Genomic DNA, 13,751 nt, shown 5'->3' with positions numbered 1-13,751 from the left:
TAAGCTGTAGCGCCTAAGGGATGGATGGATTCACAGATATAGCTAAATGTTGTCCTTTAAATAATTGTACATGTTGAAACTTTAAACAATTATTTATTTTACCTGAAGAAACATAATTTAAAAATTAACCTATTAGTCAATTAATTATAGGTAATTAATTATTTCGTTTGATATCAATTTGGGTAATAACTTCTGGCTTCTGCCTTCTTGAGTGATAAAGTTGTATGTTGTTAGACACCTTATTTATATAGGTTAGTTATTTAGCGACGCACCATAGAAGACGCATATTGAACGGGACTAGTGACGTTTGGGATATGTTGGGTTAGAGACCGGAAAATCAGTTAGCGATAGAATATTCCAGGGTAACGACGTGTTTAGTGACAGAGACTTCTACTGTGGCCTTTTATCAGAATAAATCTATGTGAACTTGTTCATCATCGTTGACTACATCTCTTCACTTGTTAAAACAGGTGTTGTTTTATTCTATATGTATTGTTGTTCAACTACACGGAATACACCCGAACAATTACACCCAAACGCCTGCAGATTAATTGGTTGACTTCAAGACAGCCTGAATAAGCAACATCACAATGTGCGCTTTTCTCTGCTTTGCTTTAAAAGAAAAAGATTTTTGTATACCGTATTGGGGGAGAATTTATAATGCGGGCAGAATGTTGCCAATTTGTTTAGGACTACAACAGATGGACAAAAAGAACTGAGTATGCTGATGATTAATGAGTGGCTTGTTTGTCGTTCAATGGAAGGATAAAAGCCAGAATAAAATGAAATGAAGCGGAAGACAGCTTTTATATAGCGCAATTTTCTTGCATATAGCCTGACAAAACCACTATGCATTTTGTTCCTAGCGCGTTTAACGGTTATGCAAAAGGGTTAGTTGTATGTTGGATGGTCAAAAAAGAAAATAACACTTTGACTTCGGTTAGTCAAGCATGTATTTACACTAAAATAGTTACACAGGTCAAATGTTACATAAAACTCCAACAATTTCGTTTCTATATATTCTCTGGTTACTACATCTCAATGTGAAATCCAACGTTACCGGTTTGTTTAATGAGATTTCAAACTTTACCAGTACAAGTAAAATTTTCTGTTATATAATAGGTGAATATATCCTACTTTTTAACAATTAAAGTATCCTTCCTCTCTAAAGGTTTTAATTCATAGCTAAGATACAAGCACACATATTGATTTAGACATCTTTTTTTGTGCAATTTCATTTATGTAAGAAACATCTTTCTTATTACTGATTTTATTATAAAAGAATTAGATCGAACTGTACTTAGGCATAAAGTCAAATGATTTGCTAGGTCTATCTGATTCCAACTCCCTCCCCCCCCAAAAGTACAAAAAGACTTCGTGGTTTAATTAATTTTTCTTAGTTTAGTTTGACTATATTTTGAAATTCATGATAAACTTTTAGTTTAACTACTTTATTTTAGTTGAAACTTAGTTTTAGTTGAACTTATTAAATTTAGTTTAATTCCCATCACTACTTATGTTTATATGTATATCTGACCAGAAACTCAAAATCTGCCTATTTCCTTTTTTTATGGGGGGGGGGGGGGGTCAGAGATCAAGTTTAAATTTGAGTCTGGATTTACACAGTTATCGTCTATCGATTTAAAAAAAAAAAGTGTGTACCTACTCCAATGACTATCATAGTCTAATCCTATAGACTAGGCCTAGCAGTCGTAACCTTTGTGACCTATTTCGAAGACGTCAAAGCGATGTGATTGGTTAGATCAAGAGGAGAGTGTCGTAAGCATGTCTAAAAACAGTCTCATGTTATACCTTTTTTTTCTCTTTTAACACTCATTTGGGGGCCCTTCTCAAGCGGGGCCCCGGAGTATTTACTATATACCTTTTTTTTCTTAACACTCAAGTGGGGCCCCGGAGGATTTACTATATACACATGGTGTGATTGCGCACCCCTCCCCCACTATAGCCACGCCATCACTGCTCAACCCTCTTTGATTCATGTTTGGTCGCCATGATAACACATTTTCACTTTACAGAAAATAAAAAAAAAAGAGGGAGGGGCAAAATATAAAAGAATTTCTCTGCTGCATGTACCTGAAGACTATATCTAGATATTTAACAATCATTTTGTTTCATTATCAACGCATTTTTTTTTTTATTTAATTTAACTTTTTTTTTTTTTTTTTGCGTTCCAGGGGAATTATTTATTTCCCCTTGTTTGCTTATGTCAAAGCCGGTTGTGAAATGTAAATTGACATTGCGTGATAGTAGAACAAGCCACATTCTACTGAGATGTTGGTCTGAATGGTGCGCACAGAGATTCCATTGGGTAACAAGACTGTCAAAGGCATCTTTTTAAAGGGGGTGGGGGAGTGGGAGATTGGTTTTGTATGGCAAGTCTTTTAATTGCATGCTCAGCACGCTCTAATCCAATGGGGGACGGGGGGGGGAGGTGTCTGGGAAAAGGTTTCCGTTCTACCTTTGAGAGGGCAGCAAACTCAACTCAGCTCAACTCAACTTAGCTCGAGTCAAATGCCAGCTAAAAATACCTGGACTACGTCAAGGTTTATTCCTCTGAGCCACACATTAAATAGTTTTGTTGATTTTTGTTGTTTTGTTGATTTTTGTTGTTTTGTTGATTTTGTTGTTTTTGTTGTTTTTTGTTGTTTTTGTTGTTTTTGTTGTTTTTGATCTTTTTGTTGTTTTTGTTGTTTTTGTTGTTTTTGTTGTTTTTGTTGATTTTGTTGTTTTTGTTGTTTTTGTTGTTTTTGTTGATTTTGTTGTTTTTGTTGTTTTTTGTTGTTTTAGTTGTTTTTGTTGTTTTTGTTGTTTTTGTTGTTTTTGTTGTTTTAGTTGTTTTTGTTGTTTTTTGTTGTTTTAGTTGTTTTTGTTGTTTTTGTTGATTTTGTTGTTTTTGTTGTTTTTTGTTGTTTTAGTTGTTTTTGTTGTTTTTGTTGATTTTTGTTGTTTTGTTGTTTTTGTTGTTTTTTGTTGTTTTTGTTGTTTTTTGTTGTTTTTGTTGTTTTTTGTTGTTTTTTGTTGTTTTTGATCTTTTTGTTGTTTTTGTTGTTTTTGTTGTTTTTGTTGTTTTTGTTGTTTTTGTTGTTTTTGATCTTTTTGTTGTTTTTGATCTTTTTGTTGTTTTTGTTGATTTTGTTGTTTTTGTTGTTTTTGTTGTTTTTGTTGATTTTGTTGTTTTTGTTGTTTTTGTTGTTTTTTGTTGATTTTTGTTGTTTTGTTGTTTTTGTTGTTTTTTGTTGTTTTTTGTTGTTTTTTGTTGTTTTTGTTGTTTTTTGTTGTTTTTTGTTGTTTTTGATCTTTTTGTTGTTTTTGTTGTTTTTGTTGTTTTTGTTGTTTTTTTGTTGTTTTTGTTGTTTTTGATCTTTTTGTTGTTTTTGATCTTTTTGTTGTTTTTGTTGTTTTTGTTGATTTTGTTGTTTTTGTTGTTTTTGTTGATTTTGTTGTTTTTGTTGTTTTTTGTTGTTTTTTGTTGTTTTTGTTGTTTTTGATCTTTTTGTTGTTTTTGATCTTTTTGTTGTTTTTGTTGTTTTTGTTGATTTTGTTGTTTTTGTTGTTTTTGTTGTTTTTGTTGATTTTGTTGTTTTTGTTGTTTTTGTTGTTTTTGTTGTTTTTGTTGTTTTTTGTTGTTTTTTGTTGTTTTTGTTGTTTTTGTTGTTTTAGTTGTTTTTGTTGTTGTTGTTTTTGTTGTTGTTGTTTTTGTTGTTTTTGTTGTTTTTGTTGTTTTTGTTGTTTTTTGTTGTTTTTGATGTTTTTGTTGTTTTTGTTGAATTGGTTGTTTTTGTTGTTTTTGTTGTTTTGTTTTGTTGTTTTAGTTGTTTTTGTTGTTGTTGTTTTTGTTGTTGTTGTTTTTGTTGTTATTGTTGTTTTAGTTGATTTTGTTGTTTTTGTTGTTTTAGTTGTTTTTTTGTTTTTGTTTTTGTTGTTTTTGTTGTTTTGTTTTGTTGTTTTAGTTGTTTTTGTTGTTGTTGTTTTTGTTGTTGTTGTTTTTGTTGTTGTTGTTTTTGTTGTTATTGTTGTTTTAGTTGATTTTGTTGTTTTTGTTGTTTTTGTTGTTTTAGTTGTTTTTTTTGTTTTTGTTTTTGTTGTTTTTGTTATTTTGTTTTGTTGTTGTTGTTTTTGTTGTTGTTGTTGTTTTTGTTGTTATTTTTTATATCAAATACTTTTGGAAGGTGAGACTGGTAACCCTTGCATACGCAGCTTTAAATCTGTGTCCTTGTGTTCAAGCTGATTTCATAAATACTGTGAAGAACATCTTCGTAGTCCTAGATGAGCACACGAGAGAGGGGGGCAGGGGGGAGAGGGGTATGGGAAATAGAGAGAGAAAGAGATAGTGAAAGACAGAGATGGGAGAGAAGAGAGAGAGAAAGAAAGAGAAAAGAATTAGAGAGGAGAAAGATCCTGAAAGAGAGACAAGAAATTTTGAAAGAGAAAAAGAGATGTTGAAAGAAGAGAGTTGTTTAAAAATGCTGAAAGCTAAAAGAGAGATGAAGAAATGTTAAATAGAGAGATTTGAAAGAGACAGGAAAGAGAGATGTTGAACTTTGTGAACGCGAGAGAGAAAAGAGAGAGAAGAGACAGAAAGAAAAAGAACAGAGATTTGCGAAACGAAATTAAAGAGGAGAGAGAGGAGAGAGAGAAGTTAAGAGAGAGAATAGAGATGTTGAGCGAATAGAAGAAAAACATTGAAAGATATAAAGAGATGTTTAAAAAAATGTTGAAAGCAAGAGAGAGAGAGAGAGAGAGAAGAGAGAGGTTGAAAGCTAGAGATGAATTAGAGAAAACGCAGCGAAATTCAAAAGAAGCGTGGACTAAGAAAGGAAACAAAACATAAAGAAAAGATGAAAGACAACTTTGAACCAGTGAGACAGTAAATAGTAACCCGATCATTTCACTGGTTTCAATATTACTGACAGTTTTCTTATTCCCAAAGGTCTCCACCGCCTCCGTGACCCAAATAAACTCTTCTTAAATTTAAAAAAAATACAAGGTTGTCGCTCCCCCCTCTCCACGCTCCCCCTGGAAGTAGCCCACAGAACCATTCCTACTCTCTGCTATTGTGGTCATGTAGACCTACATTGCAAATACAAATATCAAGTTAGGAGGTAAAAAATAACTTGAAAAGGTTTTGAAATTCAGGACGGGTTGAAAAGAAAATGGCGCAAGTTGGCATCAATTCTTTACATTTTCACAAAGCCCTCAGCAACCAAATTTAGAACACGTTATTTCTCCCACACCCATTCTTGGATCAAGTTGAAACTTTGCACGATTATTAATTGTATCGAATAAAACATGAATCAATTACAAAAGTTAACAATCAATCAGTCAATTAATTATTGGTAATTAATTTATTTAGTTCGATATTGATTAGGGTAAATAAATCTTATTTGTTGTTGGAAGTTCTTTATGTCAGGTTTTATTTTTAAAGTATTTTTTTAATATTTAAAAAAAAATGAAGCTCCTCCTTTCAGACCTCGCGGTCATCTGTTTCTGTAGTTTTTGTTTATCAGGTGCCCATTAGAGCTGGTGCACTAAGAGGCGTCCAAAGATCCTGATAATAAAAATCCCAGTCTTCACCAGGATTCGAACCCGGGACCCCTGTTCGGAAGCCAAGCACTTTGCCGCTCAGGAAATATTTTGTTTTTAGAATAGAATATCGCCTATAGACTGAAGTTGTATTCCATACATTTAAACCACAGAGGTTTCTTATAGCAGACATACAACTATAAGCTTTGCAATCAATTTCTATAAATATGTTCAAACCAAAAGTTAATTACAGTAAATTATCCTTAGTTTACACTTTGATTGTTAAAAGAGAGGAAAGACCGAAACTACAACTGTTTAAAGAGAGAGAGAGAGAAGAGAGAGAGAGAGAGATAGGTTGAAAGAGAGAGAGAGATTGAAAGAGAGAGAGAGCGATAGGTTGAAAGAGAGAGGAGAAAGGTTGAAAAAGAGAGAGAGACGTTGAAAGAGAGAGAGAGGTTGAAAGAGAGAGAGAGAGAGGTTGAAAGAGAGAGAGAGAGACGTTGAAAGAAAGAGAGAGGAGAGAGGTTGAAAGAAAAAGAGAGAGAGAGAGGTTGAAAGAGTTATTAAAAAGAGAGAAAAAAATTTCGAGCGACAAGAAACGGAACATCAGAAAGAGAAAAGAGAATAAGAAATAAAATTCAAAAATAGAGAGAAAAAAAAAGATAAAGCGATATGCAAAAATGTGGTGGCCCTATAATTCAACCTAAAGGGAAAATGCTTCTCTTCTTAAGAAAGCAACTTTAAAATAACCAGGACAGTGGTACATCGTCCCTTCCCCAACTACCAGTGACTTGAGTGGACCATAATGTATTCAATACGGAACGTTCGGATATTCCGTAACAACTGGGGGGGGGGTAGAGGGGTAAAAAATTTGTTACGATTGTTGCAAGGGGGAGGGGAGTCTGAAGATTGGTTACGAAAAAAAAAATATTCAAATGAAATAACAGGTATAGTGGCCCCTTGAGTTATGCTGGTCTGACTTTCGCGGAAGTGCTAAACTATGGGTTTTCAAAAACATATTACTGGAAAATCAAAGAGATCAACAAACAACAAGTTCTCCGTCGTTGCTTCTAAAAGAGAAACGAAGTCCTTTAGACTATGGAAGACTGAAGAACCAAAGTCAATAACCAATACCAATATACCTTCTCAAGGCTCTATGTTACACAACACTTAGTTGTTTGTTAGTTTTCTATGTCATGTTGTCTACAGGCTGAAAGGTCCGAAGGAACTTCATGTTAATTACGCCATAGTTCACGGAACGGGCTCCGTTTTTCAGATGTCTACTACTGTGATCTTGTCATCAAACTGTGATTGAGGCTTGACTGTCAACTTGTCATCTAACTGTGATTGTGTCTTGACTGTCATCTTGTCAAACTGTGATTGAGGCTTGACTATGATCTTGACGTCAAACTGTGATTGAGGCTTGACTATGATCTTGACGTTAAACTGTGATTGAGGCTTGACTATGATCTTGACGTTAAACAGTGATTGAGACTTGACTGTGATCTTGACGTCAAACTGTGATTGAGGCTTGACTGTGATATTGACGTCAAACTGTGATTGAGGCTTGACTGTGATATTGACGTCAAACTGTGATTGAGACTTGACTGTGATCTTGATGTCAAACTGTGATTGAGGCTTGACTGTGATATTGACGTCAAACTGTGATTGAGACTTGACTGTGATCTTGATGTCAAACTGTGATTGAGGCTTGACTGTGATATTGACGTCAAACTGTGATTGAGGCTTGACTGTGATCTTGATGTCAAACTGTGATTGATGCTTGACTGTGATCTTGATGTCAAACTGTGATTGAGGCTTAACTGTGATCTTGACGTCAAACTGTGATTGAGGCTTGACTGTGATCTTGACGTCAAACTGTGATTGAGGCTTGACTGTGATCTTGATGTCAAACTGTGATTGAGGCTTGACTGTGATCTTGACGTCAAACTGTGATTGAGGCTTGACTGTGATCTTGATGTCAAACTGTGATTGAGACTTGACTGTGATCTTGATGTCAAACTGTGATTGTAGGTATCCAACGCTGACGTTGGGCTCTTGCGGATTTCGTTGTCAATATGTCATGAGTTAAAAGAAGGAAGCAGATAGCATTGCTCCATTTTATATCCCTATATGTATAGATAAATATCATTAAGGTACATTTACTAGTTTAGGATTTTCTCTGTGTGACCAATAAGCTAGAATTTTTTTCCAAGGATACAGTTGAAACTCAAATTTCTTTGAAAATCTTTCGATCCGGTTTCGAGATCCGTGTCCACCCACGAAGATGGTTTTAGTTTCCACCCATGAAGAGTTTGCAAGTTAAAAAGAGGAATTTGAAAAAAACAAAGAGTCAGTTAGACTTAGAGCGTGTGATAAGACTCGGTGAAATAATAGTTATGCAACCTTGGAAATAAAATATGGTCCTGCCCCCCCTTTTTTTTCAAATTAGGCAGCCTGCGTGCAATGTACACATAGCGCAAAAACTTGAGACGGCCCTGCAGTAAGTCGAAACGAAATATAGGCAGCTCTCAGACAAGGCACGACCCTCGAAGACGCTGAACAAAATGGCGAATTGAGTGACTGTTGAACGTGCTAAAAATCAAAATATGGACTGAAGTTTTGAACAGAAACGAAAATCATCAAAGTCTTCAGCACAAAAAATAAATTGATGTTAGCGATGTATATGATATCTACGATGTCGATGAAGTCAGCTATGTCTGCCTATGACATCAGTTATGCATATGACATCAATGATGTCAGTGTTATCAATGCTGTCAGTGTGTTTCATACTTGTTTGCTATAATATAGTACTTCTTCAGTTGATCCGTTTATGATCAATTAGACCACTACTTGTAACTTGTCTTACTTTTGTCATAAACTTTACCTAACTAAATGAGGTGAAGTCGTGACAAACCACCCATAGATATAGGAGTTGCTTGCCAGGAGGTGGTGAAGGTCTATATCTGGGGGGGTTGGATCACTGGTAGGCGACTTCAAGCCCTAGTTCAGTCTTGAGACATTAATATATAGTTCGTCCATCGTGGTTCGATGATGACCACTTTGTCATCCAGGGGGCTGAGGGCTTTGCACTGGGGTTTTATGCCTCCTCATGTGGCTGGTGAGACCTATGTGAGCCCGGAATGTTCGGCCGCACACTGGGCAGGTTATTCCAGCTGGAGCTAGTGTCGTTTGTCTTGCTTTTCTTTTCTGGCGTTTTTCTTCTGCCTGCGTTGTTGGTTTTTCCTCAGCAACCTGTGCGCCGGTTTTCACAGCGTGACGCCATGATGCTCTGTCGTGTTATACACTGGAGCCATAACATGGAGGCTCAACACACAATTATAGTTTATACAACCGTATTATGAAATTATTCAACTTATTTACAGGTTACGTCATGAGGATCATCATCAAGTCAAACAAAATCTCCAGTCACCAGCTCTTGACTAACTCTCTCAATCTCCAGTCACCAGCTCTTGACTCTCTCCATCTAAAGTCACCAATTCTTGACTAACTCTCCTCTCTTAATCTCCAGTCACCAGCTCTTGACTAACTCTCTCAAACTCCAGTCACCAGCTCTTGACTAACTCTCTCAAACTCCAGTCACCAACTATTAACTCTCTCAAACTCCAGTCGCCAGCTCTTGACTAACTCTCTCAAACTCCAGTCACCAGCTCTTGACTAACTCTCTCAAACTCCAGTCACCAGCTCTTGACTAACTCTCTCAATCTCCAGTCACCAGCTCTTGACTCTCTCCATCTAAAGTCACCAATTCTTGGCTAACTCTCCTCTCTTAATCTCCAGTCACCAGCTCTTGACTAACTCTCTCAAACTCCAGTCACCAGCTCTTGACTAACTTTCTCAAACTCCAGTCACCAGCTCTTGACTAACTCTCTCAAACTCCAGTCACCAGCTCTTGACTAACTCTCTCAAACTCCAGTCACCAGCTCTTGACTAACTCTCTCAAACTCCAGTCACCAGCTCTTGACTAACTCTCTCAATCTCCAGTCACCAGCTCTTGACTCTCTCCATCTAAAGTCACCAATTCTTGGCTAACTCTCCTCTCTTAATCTCCAGTCACCAGCTCTTGACTAACTCTCTCAAACTCCAGTCACCAGCTCTTGACTAACTCTCTCAAACTCCAGTCACCAGCTCTTGACTAACTCTCTCAAACTCCAGTCACCAACTATTAACTCTCTCAATCTCCAGTCACCAGCTCTTGACTAACTCTCTCAAACTCCAGTCACCAGCTCTTGACTAACTCTCTCAAACTCGGAAGTCAAGCGTTTGACCACTCAGCCACCGCGCCTTTGAAAGATAGAAATTACTAGCTAAAAACATGTTGAGAGAGATAGAATAGAGGGAATGAAAGAAGAGAAAGGTTTATAAAGATGAAATAGAGAAAAAAACAGAGTATTAAAAAGAGTGAAAAAAAAAAGGATTACCAGTGAGGTATAGGAACTGGTATGACAGGAATAAGAGATAACAAAATACAAGGTTACAAAGAAAATTTGAATGGAAAAACAAACTCAAAATCAGCCCCCGAAATTGTTCACCCAGGCAGGTAAAAGGCAGGTTTCAATATTCTCAGAAAAAAACATCAGTACGAAATTCTATTGTTCAGCAATGACAGAGGAGAATGGAGAAAGAAGGTTGACAGATAGTGAATAGTTGTAAAAATGGTGTATTTTTATGAAAAAGCTGCTTGCATAGTTGATTTTAAAAATTAAATTTTTCGCTTTCAGAATAGAAAAAAAGTAGCCGTGGCATCAGAACTTTGAATGGTCTAAAATATCATGATGTCGGATTTTCATGACGGACAAACCGACGGACAGACAGACCACACAAAACTAAAAGCGTCTATTCCCTTTTCGGAGGCCGCTAAAAAGTTAAACCAGCGAGACAGTCAATGATAACCCGATAATGTGTTCGATTTAAATATCACTGACATTCTTCTTATCTCCTAAGTAAATTTACACCTCTCCCCCCCCCTCTCTCTCTCTCTCTCTCTCCCTCTCTCTCTCTCTCTCCACCTTCCCCAAACAGGAATTCTTCCTCAAATTAAAAAAAAAATATTTTAAGTGAACATTTCCCCTACTTACAGGTGACTGGAGTGGAAGTGGACCACATAACTTTTAATTTCCACTGTCATTGTGGAACACTGTACATGGCAAGCACGAATAAGAAATTGCAAAGGTATTCACTAAAATGTCTATTCCATACCATTGATACAATAAGTTACATTTTTCTTTGGGAAGACATCTATAATATATAGCATAAAGTAAGGCGTAGCCGAGTAGTGTGTATGTTAGTATGTATGTATGTATGTATGTATGTATGTATGTATGTATGTATGTATGTAGGTATGTATGTATGTATGTATGTATGTATGTATGTATACATGTATGTATACATGTATGTATACATGTATTGTATGTATGTATGATATATGTATGTATGTATGTATGTATGTATGTATGTATGTATGTATGTATGTATGTATACATGTATTGTATGTATGTATATATGTATGTAGGTATGTATGTAGGTATGTATGTATGTATGTATGTATGTATGATGTATGTATGTATGTATGTATGTATGTATGTATGTATGTATGTATGTATGTATACATGTATTGTATGTATGTATGTATGTATGTTTGTATGTATGTATGTATGTATGTATGTATGTATGTATTGTATGTATGTATGTATGTATGTATGTATGTATGTATGTATGTATGTATGTATGATGTATGTATGTATGTATGTATGTATGTATGTATGTATGTATGTATGTATGTATGTATACATGTATTGTATGTATGTATGTATGTATGTATGTATGTATGTATGTATGTATACATGTATTGTATGTATGTATGTATGTATGTATGTATGTATGTATGTATGTATGTATGTATGTATGTATACATGTATTGTATGTATGTATGTATGTATGTATGTATGTATGTATGTATGTATGTATGTATGTATGTATGTATGTATGTATGTATGTATGTATGTATGTAGCCTATGTATGTATGTATGTATGTATGTATGTATGTATACATGTATTGTATGCATGTATGTATGTATGTATGTAGGTATGTATGTAGGTATGTATGTAGGTATGTAGGTATGTATGTAGGTATGTAGGTATGTATGTAGGTATGTATGAATGTATTAATGTCCCACATAGAAATCAAAACCGTTTGACTAATCTTAATAAAGCTTGGCAGAAATGTTCCTTGGATACTAACTGGAACAGTAACGTAAGTAAAGTAGCCCTAAAACAAGCTTAAGACCCTCCACAAAAAAAGTTGCCCGACTCTATGAAAGGATTACTATTTTATGGATCTAGGTCATCTAGCCATGTTTGCATGAGACATACTGAAAGGATCTAGATCTAATTTTAAGAACTACACTTTGACACATGAGAATACAATTCAACATGTGAATTGATGTTTGTACAATGTTCTACATTTTTCAGATGTTCCTTCAGAGTTGAAGATAGTTTAATTCCTAGTCCGGGGATGGGAGCGGGCAGGGTTTGAACCCGGGACCATCGATAAATCCAAACGACAGTCCAGCCGCAATTCGCACGACCAGGCAGCCATCCTAATAAAATTAATCTGTCAATTAGTATTTCAAAAGCATCTTTTACATAAATTCGTTCCTAATATCTGCGAATTTAGACACCCTGACGTACTTTATAATCCCATTCATCGCGCGCTTCATTAGAAAAGACCGAACGGCTACGCATGCGCAGAACTTAAAATCTCGCGAACCCTGGAGCTACTAATTGTTACTTCAACATGTGAACGTGTACAAGATAGTCTATTCATTTCATGAGTTCATAAAATTAACCTTCAAATTTGTGTTTCTTAAACATTTTTACATTAATTCGTTCGCTACAGCTGCGAAATGTGACACTTTAGCCGCGTTGGCATACATTTTAATAGTTCCATTCAAGTGACGTGCACATTTAACATGCGCTGTCTTAACACACAATAATTGGACAGGCGAGATGAGGCCCAATATGAGGGGATATTAAATATACTAACATACAATAATTAATAAGCTTATTGAGCCCATGAATTCACTCTTATAGTCTAGGCCTATAGATCTACATCTTTTATAATAGTATCTAGACTCTAGATCTAGATTTAGATATATATATAGGCCTACAGGCAAATGTTTTTATTTAAAAATATGGATTTATGTTTATTAGCTATTTTAATAGCTCTATTCATACTATTTTTACATTCACAATCGCTTTACTTATAACATTATTATTTTGTTTAATTGTTTCTAATACACTATATTAGTGACAATATTGGTGATACTCAAATTAAGACCAGCGGGCAGCGGACAATATATGGCTAGTATATTATAAACTTTGCTACTATTAATCGCCATTAGTGACTGTCACACTAAATGTTAATCACAGTAATGAGCCTTTGTTCGCACACTACGAAGCTTATATCAAATTACACTGTCTGTCTGTCTGTCCGTGTTTCTGTGTGTCTGGCCAAAAGTTTGTACACGTTATTTCACGGACACTCGGATCAAGCTGAAATTCTGCAGAAATGTTTCTTTTTAAGTGACAACACAATAATCAATATTAAAATATTGAACATTTAGTTAATTAACTATTGGTAATAAATTACTTTGTTTGATATCTCAAACAAGAGAAAGAAATAGTACTTGTCTGAAGTGATGGTTTAAGATGAATTAGTCCCATTTATATTAGGCTGCCGTCTGAGACTTACTGAACACAATCATGAAATAGAAACAATAAATGACTATACAATCTTCCATGTTCATAGATTCTTCGCTAGCAGAGTGGTTAGCGCGTTGGCTTGAGAAGCCCAAAGATACCCCGTTATTTCTCCCTCTTTCCAACTGGTCCAGACACGTGATGTGATTACAGCGTGGTGAGAACGCTAAAAGCTTGAAATTGTGCTAAACAAAAACAATTAGTAGACAAAATATTTATAATCGCACAGATTTATTTATTGTTAGTCTAGATCTATTACAAATTTAATTACATGACTGATCCAAACTAATTGATACACAGTAATAAATGCTTTGTTTGTTTGTTTTTTGAATTTTTTTTTTATTTTTACTTGTTAAAATCTCGTTTACGCTCTTTAAACAATAGAACTCAGTAACAAAGAAGAACGAAGAGATGGGGATATGGAG

This window comes from Biomphalaria glabrata, chromosome 10 (genome assembly GCF_947242115.1).
Source record: "Biomphalaria glabrata chromosome 10, xgBioGlab47.1, whole genome shotgun sequence".
NCBI classification, from domain to species: domain Eukaryota; kingdom Metazoa; phylum Mollusca; class Gastropoda; family Planorbidae; genus Biomphalaria; species Biomphalaria glabrata.
Note: the sequence above shows the minus strand (reverse complement) of the source record.